Raw genomic sequence first — 17969 nt, forward strand, 5'->3', positions numbered from 1 at the left:
GTACAAAGAAAATTACAAATAAAAGTTTTGATTTTATGGTTGTAGAGAAACACAAATGCCAGATACCAAGCAGGAAAATTTCTTTACTGAGTAAGTGGTTGAAAAGAGCATCTTTTGTAATACTAATTATCCATCTTCCACTGTATTTAATGAAGATGTGGTCTGTGTTCATTTTCTTTCCCCACAAAAATGCATTCAGTACTGTACAAGCACAAATCTAGGCAAAGGAAGTGCCCAGATCACAAGTTTTGTGAAAACTCCAGGAGTTAATTGTAGACAGGGAGGCCTGGAGAGCTGTAGTCCATGGGGTTGCAAAGTGTTGGACATGACTAAGTGACTGAACTGAGATGTTCTTCTGGAATTCTCTTATCTTTTCTAGGGTCCAACGTATGTTGACAATTCGATCTCTGGTTCCTCTGCCTTTTCTAAATTCAGCTTGAACATCTGGAAGTTCTTGATTCACATGTGTTGTAGCCTAACTTAGAGAATTTTGAGTATTACTTTGCTTGTGTGTGAGATGAGTGCAGTTGTGTGTTGAGGAAATGTGGTCCACTGGAGAAGGGAATGGCAAACCACTTCAGTATTCTTGCCTTGAGAAACCCATGAACAGTGTGAAAAGGCAAAAATATATGACACTGAAAGATGAACTCCCCAGGCAAGTAGGTACCCAATATGCTACTGGAGAAGAGTGGAGAAATAGCTCCAGAAAGAATGAAGAGCCTGAGCCAAAGTGAAAACAATGCCCAGTTGTGGATATGACTGGATGTCAGCACAAAGACATGAACATTCTTTGGCATTGCCTATCTTTGGGATTGGAATGAAAACTGACCTTTTCCAGTCCTATGGCCACTGCTGAGTTTTCCAAATTTGCTGGCATATTTAGTGCTGCACTTTAATAGCATCAACTTTTAGGATTTGAAGTAGCTCGTCTGGAATCCATTTTAGTTCGCCAATTCCTAAAAAAATTGATGTTTACTCTTGCCATCTCCTGTTTGATCACTTCCAGTTTACCTTGATTCATGGGCCTTCCATTCCAGGTTCCTATGCAATATTGCTCTTTATAGTAGTGGACTTTACTTCCATCACCAGTCACATCCACAACTGGGCATTGTTTTCACTTTGGCTTAGCCTCTTCATTCTTTCTGGAGCTATTTCTCCACTCTTCTCCAGTAGCATATTGGGTACCTACTTGCCTGGGGAGTTCATCTTTCAGTGTCATATATTTTTGCCTTTTCACACTGTTCCTGGGTTTCTCAAGGCAAGAATACTGAAGTGGTTTGCCATTCCGTTCTCCAGTGGACCATGTTTCCTCAGTACTCTCTCTCATGACCCATCTGTCTTGGGTGGCCCTCCATGACATGGCTCACAGTTTCATTGAGTTGGTCAGCACTGTGATCCAAGGGATCGGCTTGGTTAGTTTTCTGTGATTGTGGTTTCCATAAGGATAAGAGGCTTGTGGTAACTTCCCGATTGGAGGGAATGGCTGTGGAGGAATCTGGGTCTTGCTCTGATAGGTGGAATGCTCAGTAAATCTTTAACCCAATTTTCTGTTGATGGATGAGGCTGTGTTCCCTGCCTGTAGTTTGGCCTGAGGCCAAACTATGGTACAGTAATGGGGTTCTATTAGCTCAGTCAGTAAAAAGTCCTGACAGGAGCCTGTCAGGCTACAGTCCATGGGGTTGCAAGAGTCGGACACAACTTAGCAGCTAAACCAAATGGCAATAATGGTGACCTCCTTCAAAAGGACTTATGCCAGGGCTGTTGTATTCAGTGCCCCGACCCCATGGCAAGCCACTGTCGATCCACACCTTCACTGGCTACTCCAGGGCACTCACAGGCAAGTCTGGCTTAGTCTCTTGTGGGGTCACTGTTCCTTTTTCCTGGGTCCTGGTGCACATAAGGTTTGGCTTGTGCCCTCCAAGAGTCTGTTTCCCCAGTCCTGTGGAAGTTCTGTAGTCAAATCCCACTGACCTTCATAGTCAGATTCCCTGGGGGTTCCTAAAGGAAATCAGTCCTGAATATTCATTGGAAGGACTAGGGCTGAAGCTGAAGCTCCAATACTTTGGCCACCTGATGGGAAGAGCTGACTCGTTGGAAAAGACCCTGATTCTGGGAAAGACTGAGGCAGGAGGAAAAGGAAATGACAGAGGATGAGATGGTTGGTTATCATCACCAACTCAATGAAAACATGAGTTTGAGCAGGCTCCAGGAGTTGGTGCCAGACAGAGAAGCCTGATGTGCTGCAGTCCATGGGGTCGCAAAGACTTGGACATGACTGAATGACTGAACTGAACTGAACTGGTAGTTCATCTGGTCAAGAATCCATCTACAGTGCAGGAGACCCAGGTTTAATTCCTGGGTCAAAAAGTTCCCCTGAAGGAGGGACAGGCTACACACTCCAGTATTCTTAGGCTTTCCTGCTGGCTCAGTAGGTAAAAAATCCACCTGCAATGTGGGAGACCTGGGTTTGATCCCTGGATTGGGAAGATCCCCTGGAGGAGGACATAGCAACCCACTCTGGTATTCCTGCGTGAAAAATCCCATGGTCAGAGGAGCCTGGCTGGCTACAGTCCATGGGGTTGCAAAGAGTCAGACAAGACTGAGCGACTAAGCACAGCACACAGCACAGTGATATGAAAGTGACTTAGGTTTTTTTATTCAACCACCATGAGTTCAATATGACTCATGTAGACCATGTCGTAATGTCTAAACTGCCCAGTATAATTGTAAGGTACCGAAACACAATGTTGAGACCAAAAGATTTATTTGCGCTTGACACTGAAATATATTTATTTAACATTTTCTGTCTGAGAAAGATAAAATTTTAATCTATCTAGGAGTAGAATCAGGGGAAAAGAGGGGAAGGTTTAAGTCATGTTTTGTAAAGAAAATGAAGAAGGTAGCCAGGAAAAGAGAGAGAGGTTATGATTAACTTTCATTAAATATGTAGAGAGTGCCATGAGACAGCAATGGCATCAGTACGTGTTACTTAAAAAGTGAAAAAAAAGTGAAGTCACTCAGTCGTGTCCAACTCTTTGCGACCCCATGGACACTAGGCTCCTCTATCCATGGGATTTTCTAGGCAAGAGTACTGGATTGGGCTGCCGTTTCCTTCTCCAGGGAACTTCCCAACCCAGGGATCGAACCCAGGTCTCCCACATTGTAGACAGACGCTTTCCGTCTGAGCCACCACTTAATCTTAGCCAAAAAGCCTTACTTACTTAAGGAGATATTAATGAGACAGAAGATTCCAGTTTGAGGTAAAAAAGACTTTTGTCAGAGAGCGTTTTCCAGTAAGGAGACACTCTGCAAAATCTGAGCCCTCAGTAAATCACTAATTTTTGTCCATATTTTTGTAAATTGATCTTGTAATCTGCAAGCCTGCTAAATTCATTTATTAGTTGTAATAATTTTTCGTTGGATTCCTTAGGATTTTCTGTATACAGAGGAATGTTATCTACAAATAGTTTTACTTCTTCCTTTGCAGTCTGGATATATTTTTTTTATTTCTTTATCTTGCCTCATTGCACTGTCTAAAACTTTCAGTATACTGTTGAATAGAAGTGGCTACAGTGGACATCCTTGTCTTAGTCTTGATTGCAGAGGAAAAGCATTAAGTCCTTTATCATTTATTGTGTTAGTTGTGAGTGTTTTGTAGATGCCTTTGATCAATTTGAAGAAGTGCCCTTCTATTCCTAAGTTAAGTGGTTTTATCATAAATGTTGTGTGTGTGTGTTCAGTCGTGTCTGACTCTTTGTGACCCCTACGGACTGTAGCCCACCAGGCTGCTTTGTCTTTGGGATTTTCCTGGCAAGAATACTGGAGTTGGTTGCCATTTCCTCCTCCAGGGTATCTTCCTGACCTGATCAAACCCATCCCCTGTGTCTCTTGCTTTTCCTGCATTGACAGGTGGATTCTTAACCGCTGAGCCACCAGGGAGGCTCATCGTGAATGTTGGATTTGTCAAATGCTTCTTTTGCATCTGTTGAGATAATCCTGTGGTTACTGTTCATTACTATAGTGATAGTGAAATGGTGTATCATACTGATTTTTGTGTGTTGAAGCAATTTTGCATTCCTGGGGGAAATCCTTGATGATATCTAATCCGTTTTGTATGTCACTAGGTTTGGTATGCTTTGTTGAGAATTTTTTGTCTGTTTACAGAAAAGATATTGGCCTGTCATTTTCTTTTTTTGTGATGCCCTTGTCTGGTTTTGGTATCAGGGAAATACTGGCTTCATAGAATAAATTGGTAAGTACCCCCCCGCTTCTGGTTTTTTGGAAGAGTTTGTGAAAAAGTAATGTTTGGTGGGATTCACCAGCAAAGCCATCTGAGCTTGGGCTTTTCTTTGTGAATGTAGTTTTATTTACTAATTCAATCTCTTTATTTATTATGGATTTTTTCAGATTTTCTAGCTCTTAAGTCTATTCTGGTACTTTTTTTCCCCTAGGAATTTGTCCATTTCATCAAAGTTATCTAAATTGTTGGCTTACAATTGTCCATAGTATTGCCTTATAATCCTTTATATTCTTGTAAGATTTGCAGTTGTTCCTGATTTCAGTGATTTGAATCTCCTCTCTTTTCTAGATTTTGTTAATTTTGTTCTTTTCAAAAAAACAACTTTTTTTAATTTTTATTTTTACTTTATTTTATTTATAATACTGTATTGGTTTTGCCATACATTGACATGAATCCACCACGGGTGTACATGAGTTCCTAATCCTGAACCCCCCTCCCACCTCCCACCCCATATCATCTCTCTGGATCATCCCCGTGCACCAGCCCCAAGCATCCTGTATCCTGTATCAAACATAGACTGGCGATTCGTTTCTTACATGATAGTATACATGTTTCAGTGTCATTCTCCCAAATCATCCCACCCTCTCCCTCTCCCTCAGAGTCCAAAAGTCCATTCTATACATCTGTGTCTCTTTTGCTGTCTCGCATACAGTGTTATCATTACTATCTTTCTAAATTCCATATATATGTGTTAGTATACTGTATTGGTGTTTTTCTTTCTGGCTTACTTCAAAAAACCAACTTTTGATTTTGCTGATTTTCTCTGTAATTTTTCTCGTTTGTTTCTCCAGTTTCCACTTTATTCAGTATCATTTCTTTCCTTCTGCTTGCTTTAGATTTAATTTGCCCCCCACCTTTTCTTTCAGTGCTTAAGGTAGAAGTTTAGGTCATGGAATGAGAGCCTTTTTATCTTTTAATATGGGCATTTACAACTATAAATTCCCCTTTAAATACTTCTTTTGCAGCATTCCTGAAGTTTTGGTGTTGTGCATTCATTTTTATTCATCTTGAGTGTTTTCTGTTATCATTTGTGATGTCTTATTTGACTCACGGGTTATCTAAGAGTGGGGTGTTTTTGTTCTTGCATCACTGAGTCTTGTCTGACGCTTTGTGACCCCATGGACTGCAGCACACCAGGCTCATCTGTCCTTCACTATCTCCCAGAGTTTGTTCAAATTCATGTCCATTGACTCAGTGATGCTATCTAACCTTCTCATCCTCTGTTGTGAATTTCCCACATTTCCTTCTGTTATTGATTTCTACTTTCATTCCATTGTGGTTGGAAAATACACTTTGTATTATTCAATCTTTTGAAATTTATTGAGGCTTGTTTTATAGCATAGCATATGGCTATCCTGGAAAATGTGCAGTGTGTGCTTGGAAAGAATGCGTGTTCTGTTGTTGTTGGGTGAAATGTTCTCTGGATGTCTGTCAGGGCTAGCTGGTTTAAAGTATTGTTCAACTCTTCCATTTCCTTGTTGATCTTCTCCCTAGTTATTTTATCTATTGAAACTGCAGTTATTATTGATGAATTATCTACTTCTCACATCAATCTTTTAGTTTCATTTACTTTGTATGTAATTTATTTACTTTGAGATTTTTATTGCACATGATTGTCTGTTTATAATTGTCATAATTTCCTTATATATTGACACTTTTGTCATTACAAAACGTTCCCTTTCATCTGTAGTATCATTTTATGTTTTAAAGTCTAATTTATCTGATATTATAGTGGCAACTCAGCTTGTTTATAGTACATAGTGTGTATGTTTTCCTCCCATTTGCTTTTGACACTCTTACAGAGAGCATTTTGAATTTCTGCCATTTGATTGGACTGTTTAATGTTATGCTTGATATATCTGAATTTATCTTTGCCATTTTGTTTTTCATATGTCATTTCATTTCTGGTTTTCTGTCCCCATTTTACTGGTTTTTAAAAATTCAGTGAATGTTTTCAAGTGTAACATTTTAATTTCTTTCATAATTTTCTCACTATATTTATAATTGTTTTCTTAATAGTTGCTCTAGGGCTTACAGTGTACATCTTAATAGAATTTACTCCAGATTTATATTACCTAATTGCAGTGACATAGAAGTATTACTCCTACATATACTTTCCCCCTTTCCTTTGCTGTTGTTGTATTTGTAATGCATATACCATCTAACCTATATAACAAACCCACAATACATTTGTATAATATTACTTTATATGATTTTGGGCTTCCCTTGTGGCTCAGCTGGTAAAGAATCTATCTGTGATGCAGGAGACCTGGGTTCAATCCCTGGGTTAGGAAAATCCTCTGGAGAAGGGAAAGGCTACCCACTCCAGTATTCTGGCCTAGAGAATTCCATAGATTGCATGGGGTTGCAAAGAGTCAGACACGAGTGAGCAACTTTCACTATATAATTTTATATCTTTTAGAGGTAAGAAATGAGAGAACTTAAATTTCATAGCGTTTGTGTGTGTGTGTGTGAAACTTTTTGCTTCTCTACATTTCTTCCTGTGGATTGCAGTTATCAGCTGCTTTCATTTAATTATCCCCAAACATCTTTGGTTCCACCTACCTGCTTCATTTGTGGCAATCTTTTCAAGTATGTTAAATTTCTGTATGCATGTATGCTAAGTCGCTTCAGTCATATCTGACTCTTTGCAACCTATGGACCATAGCCAGCAGACTCCTCTGACTGTGGCATTCTCCAGGCAAGTATACTGGAGTAGGTTGCCGTGCCCTTCTCCAGGGGATCTTCCCCACCCAGAGATCAAGCCAGTGTCTCTGACATCCCCTGCATTGGCAGGTGGGTTCTTTACTACTGGCACCACCTGGGAAGCCCACATGTCTGTATATTACTGGTCAATGGTATAATTACATACATGCTGGTTTATACAATTACTTTTAAATAAGTTGAGAATAAAGAAACATACAATTATAATGTCTTTTATAGTTGCTATTAATAAAATTATCTTTACTTGTATGCTTTACTTCTGTGGCAACTGTAAGTTCATTTCCTAAGTCTGTGAGTCTAAATATGCCATCCCATTGTCCTCTGGCTTCTAGATGAATGACAGAACTCAGCAATTTATCTTACTGAGATTCCCATATATATGCTTATTTTTCTCTAGATGCTCTCAGATTTTTTCCTTTGTTTTTGACTCTCAGCATCTTTCTTGTGATATATTTGGATGTGGATCTCTTTGTGTCTACTCAACTTGGAATTCATTGACTTCTTAGAAGTGTAGGTTAATGTAGTTTCACCAAACTTAGAAAATTTTCAGCCAGGATTTCTTCAAATATATTATCTGGTCCTTTTGGTACTTCCATCATGCATGGTTTGGTGTACTAATGGTGTCCCTCATTTCTCTGAGGCTCTATTCATTTTTCTTCATTTTTTTTTTTTGCTACTTTTTCAGATTGTATCATCACTATTAGTATCTTTTCAAGTTTGCTGATTCTTCTGCCAGCTCTAATCTGCTGGTTGATCCCCTCTAGTGAATTTTTATTTTGGTTATTGTACTTTTCAGCTCCAGAGTTATCCTTTAGATCTTTTTATAAATATAATTTTTATCTCTTTAGTGATAGTCTCTTTTGATGAGACATTATTATCATACTTTTCTTACTTTTTTAAACATGGGTTTTCTTTAGTTCTTTGGACATATTTTTAATAGCTGCTTTGAATCTTTATCTGCACAGTCTGACATCTGAAACCTCTCAAAGGCAGTTTCTGCTGCCTTTTCCTCGATTATATGAGTCATCTTTTCCAGTTTTTTTTGCCTGTGTCACAATTTTTTGTTGAAAACAGATCATTTTAGATAGTATATTTTAGCAGCAGTGGATACTAAGTTTCCTTTCCCCTTTAGGATTTGTCATTTCTTGGTTGTTTATTTGTTTAGCTCCTTGACTGGGCTATTTCAGTGACATCTATTTCCCCTGTAATATGTAGCCTTTAGTGTCCCTATTCAGAAGGCTCAGCCTTGGACATGTACAGTCACCCAATCCTTCTGGAATGATAGTGTTTTTAGCTGGCCTCTCTTTGATGAAGTTTCTAGCTGGTCTGCCTCTATTGATATTACACTCAACTCTTACCCACTACTAATTGGTAGATGATGGCTCTGTTCTTTCAATAACATCATGGAGGCATAAATTACTCTATGGTCTGAGCCAATTAAACTCAAGCCCCAGGGCCAGCGTAGGCTTATAGGTCAGTCTTTGAGGTCAGGTCAGAAAAACCTCAAAAAGAGACATTCTTAGCTATCTCTTTCCCTGGTTTTCTCTGTTACACTGAGATCTGACCTACTATTTTGCTTGTTGCTCTCATGCTCCTCTTAACTACACACCACTAAAATCTTTTTTTTTTCTCAATAGCCTCTTTAGGCTTGAACTTCCCCATTTTCTGTCCCAAATACTCAGGCTACCTAGGAAAATCTGTGAAACTTTCTGTTCTTGCAACTTGATTTTTCCCTGAGGAAGAGCCTTTGCACCCATTCTGTGGATTGAGTGGGTAGATCCCACTTTGCAGAGTAACATCCCTAGTCTATAAGCAGAATGCTGGGTCTTGACATTATTCCCTGGTCTTCTTGGCTTGTGCTGCTCAGCATGAAACCTGTGCCCTACCAGTGATTTTAAGTGGGAATGATTCAGGCCTTCAGTTCTTGGCCGACCATGCCTGAGGCAGATCTCCTGATCTATGAGTAAGGACTGAGTGGTGGAACAGAGATTCAGATCTCTGTAGTTCTTACCTCTGATCCAGCTTCTGTAGCACAGAGCTGTGTGAGATGAGGAGTGCTGGTATCTCACCTGCCCCCTGCTGCCCTTGACATATACCCTTGGAAAAAGCTTATCCCTAACAGAGAGCTGGGGGAAATAAAATCCTCTGTTCTTAGCTGTACCCATGATGAGTGGAGCTATCATCTTGCTGAGGTGGGGAAAAGAGAGGACAGGCCATAAACAGGTCATGGTTCAAATGTCACAGACACTTACTCTTCTAACCTAGATTTCATAGATTTTCTTGAATAAGTGTTTCTCCAATTGTTGTATAACCTTAGGACAATTTCAAGAGAATTTAAATGGCTGTTGTATTTTATAATTTTTTAAATGCTTGAAATGAAACATTTTGTTTCGAGAGAACTGTTGACATGTAGCTCTAAGAATTAAGACAGGGATCTCATGTACCCAGTATCCCCAAATGGTAACATCTTATAGGATTATAGTATAATATTGCAACTAGGATATTGACATCACTATATCAAGATATAGGACATTTTCATCATCACAAGGACTTTTATAATGACAACTACTCCTCTTGTACCACCAGCTTCACCTTATACCCTAGCAACCACTAATCTAGTCTTCCTTTCCATAATTTTGGTCTTTTTTTGTCTATTGTATAAGTAGAATCATATTAGTATGTATGTTTGTAACTTCAAGCATTTTGAAGAGTGGCGATAGTGAATATGCTTTAATTGCTTCTGATCTTAGGGAGAAAGCATTCAAACTTCCATCATTAACTGTATTGTTGACTACAGATTTTTGGTATGTGTTCTTTTTCAAGTTGAGGAAATTCTCCTCTATTCCTGTTTTTTCCTATGTTTCACTCTTTAGTCCACAGGTCTCTTCAAATTGCCATTCCAAAAGTGCTCCCTCCTTTTCTCTGCTTTTAAGATAGATAACTTTTCAGAGGAATTTCAAGCTCTCACTCAATCTTTGAGCCTGGTTAGCTCGATTCATTGGAGAAGGCAATGGCTCCCCACTCCAGTACTCTTGCCTGGAAAATCCCGTGGACAGAGGAGCCTTGTAGGGTGCAGTCCATGGGGTCGCTAAGAGTTGGACACGACTGAGCGACTTCACTTTCACTTTTCACTTTCATGCATTGGAGAAGGAAATGGCAACCCACTCTAGTGTTCTTGCCTGGAGAATCCCAGGGACAGGGGAGCCTGGTGGGCTGCCGTCTATGGGATCACACAGAGTTGGACACGACTGAAATGACTTAGCAGCAGCAGCAGCAGCAGCAGCTCGATTCATGTCTATTCTTCTCTTTCTCTTCTTCTCTCACGTTCGTGTACCAGACGATTGGTCTCCCTCCAAGATGATGACTCTCTGACCTACATCTTTTATTTAGTTCTCTTCCCAGGACTCTGTTTCCCCTGATGAACTCCCCCTTCTGAAGTTTTATATTGCATCTCTTTGAACACCTGTTCTAAGGTCAAGGATGTGTAATCTAAAACTTTTACCGCTCTAAACAATCTTTTCCCTCACGTATGTATTTAAAATAACATTTCCATTTTCACTCTTTTAAATGGATATTATTCATTCTCCAATGACCAGCTCATGTCAAGACTGGTCAGCATTGTCCAATAATCCATTTTCCTTCTAATCTCTTCCTTTCGGTCATGTACTTGATATGATTAGAGAGAGGGAAATTGAAGATGCCACCTAGAGATGTGAAGAGTCTGCTACAAGGTACCATCATTTTGGGAAGATCATGAAGTTCTGGAAATCTGGTCCTTCTTATAACATGTTGAATTGAATAAGGTCCGGCAAATGAGAAGATGTATGACATATGCTCACGTAGAGACTTGTAAACAAACGTTTATGGCTGTGCTCAGTCGCTCAGTTGTGTCCGACTCTTTGTGATCCCATGCACTGTACTCTGCCAGGCTTCTCTGTTCATGGGATTTCCCGGGAAAGAATATTGGAGTGAGTTGCCATTTCCTTCTCCAGGAATCTTCTCAACTCAGATACTGAACCCTTGTCTCTTGCATCTCTTGCAGATCCTTTACCCCTGCACCACCTCGGAAGCCCCCGGTCAGTGAGACATCAATAAATTTCACAGGAGACTGATACACAAATAAGTAATACAATGGTCATTTCCCCCTACAATATCTTGAGAAAGTTTTGTAGTTGTAAACTAGGTAACCCCAGTTTACAGTTGGAGAAAGAGACACTCTGTGTCAAAAAGCTGGCTAAGATCCTTCAGAAAGTCAAAGGCAGCATCATTATAGTAATAAAATGCTCCTCCTGCTCATCAAGGTGAGATGTCTTCCCCACAGAGTTCTCTAGACATTTCTGGAACACAAAGCTTTATTTCCAAAATTAGATGTTATTGGGCATAAGTATGTGCTGTCAAAAAAAGATATGCCCATTTTTTTTCCAGTCTGTGTTCAATTGCCTGAAGTTACTGTTACTGAGAGTACAAACTGCCCAGTATTCTTGAAGATATTCTGTCAAATATATAAACCAGATTGTGTGTTAATTTATACAACATTTCCGTGAATACTCTCCAGATGTTTAATGTCACAGAAAGAACTTATTCTGTTGTTTAGCATTCATCAAAACCACATCCTCTGTGTTTGCATATGACAGGGCACCCCAGGACATAAATGCTAAAAAGAGAATGGACACATATGGTAAACTTTAGGGAAAATAAACTTTGCGATATTGTAATATAAGATGAAGTTAAGGAGTGTGATGTGACTTTAGAATACATATATCAAAAGTGAAGTGAAGTAAAATGTTTGGTACTTTTCACAGAGCCACAAAAAAGAGAAATCCCCAATGTGTATCTCTTTATCTATTTTGTAATTAATATTGATTACACGAGAGCAGGAGAAATACCCAATGCCAAAGGATCATGGCCAGCATACATTTTGAGTATTTAGAGCCAGTTTTTAAATATTTTGAATGTGCATTTTTTATTATAATGTGTCAAGTTAGATATATATGCATACCCTTTTGATTATACTGCTTAGATCCTCTTTCTCCTTATTCTCGTCCTCTTGATCTATCTTGTTGCTAAAAGTGGTATATTACAATTTCCTATCATTAGGGTGTTTCTACCTACCTATGTCTTCTTTCATCTCCTGTAGTTTTGCTTCATAAAAGTAGCTGTGTTATTTGATGTATAATATTCATGTGTTATATCTTCATTGTGGATCATGGTTTTTAGCACTTCTTTGTCATGTTTTCCTGATATCAGACTTGAATTCTATTTTACATTATCAGGATTTGCTTCACTTGCTCTCTTTTTATGCCCAGTTTCCAGGTATACTGTGGCGTGCATGTGTGTGTACAAAGTCACCTCAGTCATGTGCAACTCTTTGCAACCCTATGAACTGTAACCCCACCAGGCTCCTCTGTCCGTGGGATTTTCCACACAAGAATACTGGAGTGGGTTGCCATGCCCTTTTCCAGGGTATCTTCTCGACCCAGGGATCGAACCCACGTCTCTTCTGTCTCCCACATTGGCAGGCAGGTTCTTTAGCACTGCACCACCTGGGAAGTCCATATAGTCTTGCACATCCCTTTATTAAAATTAATTAATTTATCTTAATTTTTTTAAGATGATCACTGTAAGTCAACACAGTAATTCTCTCTTCACTGCCACACATACTTTTAATTTTGGCTTTTCTGAGTCACTTTGTTTGAAATGTATTTCTTACATATAGAATGTAGTTTGGGTTTTGTTTTCAAGTCAACTGGATTTTTTTTTCTTTAGATGTTATATTCATTCACATTTTAAATTGAAAAATGATAACAGTAAAATTGCCTTTATTAGTATACAGTTTTAAACATGTATGCAAATTCATGTTGTTATCACCGTAATCTGAATATAGAACAACTCCCTCACACTGGTTCCATGGAGTCAATTCCTTCCTCCCACGTACCTCCTGGTAAACACTGATCTTTTCTTCATTGCTTTAGTTTTGCATTTTCTGGGATGACATAGAAATGTCATAGAAATGAAGTCACACAGTGTGTAACCTCTTGAGATTGGCCTCCTTCTCATTACATTGGTCAATGTAATTCTTTTGAGGTCCATCTGTCTTTTGCTTGCTGCATGTGTCAATAATTTGTTCTTTTTCATTGCTAAGCATTATTCCATCAATCAGATATCATACAGTTATCCTACAGTGTTCATTTGTTGGAAGAAAATGGGTTGTTTATAGAATTTGGAAATTATGGATAGAGCGGATATGTACATTTGTGTACAGGTTTTTGTGTGTACATGTATTTTCATTTCTCTGGGAGAAATGCCTGTGAGTGAGATTGTAGGGTCATATGGTATATGTATGTTTAACTTTATAGGAAACTTGCAAACTAGTTTATTTTTGTTGTTTTAATTTATTTTTAATTGAAGAATAACTGCTCTACAGTGTTGTATTGGTTTCCACTGTACAGCCATGTGAATCAGTCATGAATATACATATATCCTGGCCTTCTTGGACCTCCCTCCTACCCACCCCCCATTCAAACTATTTGATACAGTGACTGTACCATTTTTAAATTCCCATCAGCAAAGATTACATTTCTAGTTGTTTTTCTTCTTTGTCAGCACTTAGTATTGTCAAGTTTTTTATTTCCCCATCTTCAGTGATATCTTTTTGTAGTTTTAATTTATGTTTCACTCATAATGGTAAGCGTCTTTCCTGTGCTTATTTGTCATCTGAGTATCCTCTTTGGTAAAGTGCATATCCAAGTCTTTTCTCATCTAAACAATTAAGTTGTTTGTTTCCTAATTGTTCATTAATGTTTATAGTTTCGACAGTTCTTTTTTTTAAATTAGTTAATTAATCTTTGGCTTCCCTGGGTCTTTGTTGCTGCTTGCCAGCTTTCTCTAGCTGTGGTGACAGGGGTTTCTCTCTAGTTGTGGTGCGTGTTCTTCTCATTGCAGTGGTTTCTCTTGTCGTGGAGTATGGGCTCCAAGTTCAGGGGCCTAGGTGCCCCATGGCATGTGGAATCTTCCTACCCCAAGGATCGAATCTTTCTGCCTGCATTGGCAAGCACATTCTTATCCACCGTACTACCAGGGAAGTCCTGAGAGTTCTGTATATAGTCTGGATACAAATCTTTTGTTGTATATAACGTTTGCAAATGTTTCATTCATGGTCTGGACCTTATCCCTTCTTTTTCTTAAGTGTCTTACACTTAAGTGGAGGTTTTAAAGTTTAATGAATTCAAATTTACCATTTTTTTTCTTTATGACATTTAGTGTCGTATTTAAGAACTCTTTGACTTAGTCCAAGATACAAAGATTTTCTGCTATGTTTTCTTAAAAAAATTTATAGTTGTATGTTTTACATCTAGACCTATGATTGATTTTGAACTAATTTTGTATGAAGTTGGAAGAGTTTTGCCTATAGACATCCAATTGTCCTAACACCGTATGTTGAGAAGGCAGTTGTTTCTCTCCTTTCCACCTTTGTCAAAAATCACCTGGAGGGGACTTCCTTGGTGGTTCAGTGGTTAAGAATCCATGCTTCCAATGCAGTGGCTACAAGTTCAGTCTCTAGTCAGGGAACTAAGATTCTACTTGCCATGTGGTGTGGCCAAAAGAAGTCAACTGGACATATTTTGAGTCTGTTTCTGACTCTGTTCTGATCCATTGATCGACATATGTCTCTCTCTTCACCATCACAGCACTGTCTTGGTTATGATAGCTTTATGTTTGGGTGTGGATGTGTGTGTGTGCTCAGTTGCATCTGAGTCTTTGACCTCATGGACCATAGCCTGCTAGGTTCCTCTGTCCATAGAATTTTCCAGGCAAGAATACTGGAGCATGTTGCCATTTCTTACTCCAGGAGATCTTCCTGATCCAGGGATTAAACCCACATCACTTATATCTCCTGCTTTGGCAGGCAGGTTCTTTAACACTAGCACCACCTCTGACAGCTTTATGCTCACGTGTGTGCTAAGCTGTGTCTGGCTCAATTGTGTCTGGCTCTTTGCATCCCTATGGACTGAAGCCCACCAGGCCCCTCTGTCCATGGGGTTCTCCAGGCAAGAATACTGAAATGGGTTGCCATGCCCTTCTCCAATGATAGCCTTATAATAAGTGTTAAAACACGGTAGTGTGGGTCCTTTAACTTTATTCTTTTTTTTCAAACTTGTTTTAACTATTTTAATTTCTTTATAAAAGAAATATAAATTTATATAAATTTTAGAATCAGTTGCATTAGATTTATAGATCCCTTTCATAGTAAAATAGGTGGAACAAACTTTAAAACTGTAAAACCTAATGACATAATGGGGACGTATGAACCAAGCAGTCAGTCCAAGAAGTGGAACTTTAAAGCTTGTATCTATTTCTATGCTTTCCCTCTGTATCCATAAGTATATTTTCCTTTAATGAAGCTAATTATTCCAGGAAGACATTCCTATTTGTTGAATTCTTAGTTCTTTTGAATCACCTTTCCTTCTACTTGTGATTTATCTTGTCACTGGAAGATTTTCTTTTTTGTCCACTCTCACACACTTCCCTTCCCCTTGACTCCTACCTCTGGCAACCATCAATCTATGCTTCCCTTCTCAGATCAAGACTAAGACCTTTCTCAGTACTCCCATAGTTTTTGTTGCTCAGTCACCAAGTTGTGTCTGACTCTTTGTGACCCCATGGACTGCAGCACATCAGGCTTTCTTGTCTCTCAGCATCTCCCAGAGTTGTCTTCTGATTTCATGGCTGCAGTCATCGTCCGCAGTGATTTTAGAGCCCAAGAAGAGGAAATCAGTCACTGCTTCCACCTTTTCCCCTTCTATTTGCCATGAAGTGATGGGCCAGTTGCTATGATCTTAGTTTTTTTAAATATTTCATTTGAAGCCGACCTTTTCACGCTTCTCCTTCACCCTCATCAAGAAGTTGTTTTGTTCCCCTTCACTTTCTGCCATTAGAGTGGTATCGTCTGCATATCTGAGGTTGTTAATATTTCTCCTGGAAATCTTGATTCCAGCTTGTAACTCATCCAACCTAGTATTTCTCATGATGTGCTTGGCTTATAAGTTAAATAAACAGGGTGATAGTAAACAGGCCTTGTCGTACTCCTTTCTCAATCTTGAACCAGTCAGTTGTTCTGTACAAGATTCTAACTGTTGCTTCTTGACCAGCACACAGGTTTCTCAAGAGACCAGTAAGATGGTCTGGTATTCCTGTCTCTTTAAGAGTTTTCCACAGTTTGTTATTATCCACACGGTTGAAGGCTTTAGCGTAGTCAATGAAACAGAGGTAGATGTTTTTCTAGAATTCCCTTGCTTTCTCTGTGATCCAACAAATGTTGGCAATTTGGTCTCTGGTTCCTCTGCCTTTTCTAAACCCAGCTTGAACATCTGGAAGTTCTCGGTTCACATAATGCTGAAGCCTAGGATGCAGGATTTTAAGTATAACCTTACTAGGATGGGAGATGAGTGCAATTGTTTGGTGGTTTGAACATTCTTTAGTACTGCCCTTCTTGGGAATTGGGATAAGGATCGACCTTTCCACTCTTGTGGCTACTTGACACCAAGTCTGCCCCTCAATTTTGAACAAATGAGTGAAATGTATTTTTACCTCAATTGATATCATCCCCAGTTTCAGATGAACTGTTTTTCTACTTCTTGATACCATTATGTAGCTTTTGAAGAAGGACTAAAGAAGTAATCAAAGCTCTTGAAAATTAATCTGGAAAAATGAAGCTATAGATATTTCTAGACCCTACTGATTATGTTAATGACCACTTGAATCTCTCATTACTCAGTTGGATTTTTTTTTTCTTTCACTTCCAGTGTATATACATTTGAATCCTTCCCAGCAATGCTGAGCAGGGAGGTAAATGATAAATATTAAGTTGTGAAAATACTGCATGACACAACAAGAGTGCCATAAATGGTTAGTTACAGACAAGCTGCTTCACAGAATATATTTCCATTTCTTTTATTTGGCAAGAAGCTGACTTAAAAAATGAGTTAATGTGGGATTAAATATTTAGTTCAAAATCTGTATCAGATGACTAAGTATCAAATAGTAGAATATATCCTTAGAATTAGTTTTAATTTAAATATTTACTAATGTAAAATTCTGATGTGCCTAGTGTTCATGTCATTTATTATCACAAGTATAAAGGGTTTATATATATATCTATATATTAATTTTTATGATGCTAAAATTTAATATTTATAATGTTACACTTAATTCATCTGTTTAAAAACACTTCCTGAGTACTTGAATGGGTCTTCCTGATGGCTCAGACAGTAAAGTATCTGCCTGCAATGCAGGAGACCTGGGTTCTATCCCTGGGTTGGGAAGATCCCCTGGCGGAGGGCATAGCAACCCATTCCAGTATTCTTGCCTGGAGAATCCCCATGGACAGAGGAGTCTGGAGGACTATAGTCCCTGGGGTCGCAAAGAGTTGGACATGACTGAGTGACTAAGCACACACACACAGAGTTCCTAGGCCTACTTTTGGAATCTAGGATTACATCAATGAAGCAAACATACAGGTATTTTAAATTCCATAACCAAATGATGTATATAATAATAAACTTTCTTTGGAGTTTATCTAAAACAAATTATTTCTGTTTAGGGGAAAATTCTGCATATATTATCATTGTATTATAAATACCTTTGAATCTATTTTGATTTTAAATAAGTATGTGATGGATAAGAAATCTAACTTAATAAACTGAATTGATACATAATTTTTAGCAATTGTAATTTATATTACAAATATATGTGAAATCTATTTTACTTTTGCTTTCATGAAAGATAATATTTTCCATCACGTAACATAATCCTTAATGTTTTATCACAGTTTTGCTCAAGATTCCTGTGCCCTAGGCCACGGAATATTGTGATGTGATCTAGGATTGTCCTAACATAGCTCTAAATCTATATGTATCCTGAACATTGGCATAGGCTTACTTAGCAT

General features: G+C 38.6%; 1 protein-coding gene across 1 annotated transcript in view; it reads left to right on the top strand.

The window, feature by feature from the left end:
• The window catches only part of LOC120861268 (A disintegrin and metalloproteinase with thrombospondin motifs 20-like), a 204904-nt gene that overhangs the window by 181604 nt on the left and 5331 nt on the right, over nucleotides 1-17969 (top strand). The gene's annotated exons all lie outside the window — the stretch shown is intronic.

Source organism: Oryx dammah, unplaced genomic scaffold, assembly GCF_014754425.2.
Source record: "Oryx dammah isolate SB20612 unplaced genomic scaffold, SCBI_Odam_1.1 HiC_scaffold_11232, whole genome shotgun sequence".
NCBI classification, from domain to species: domain Eukaryota; kingdom Metazoa; phylum Chordata; class Mammalia; order Artiodactyla; family Bovidae; genus Oryx; species Oryx dammah.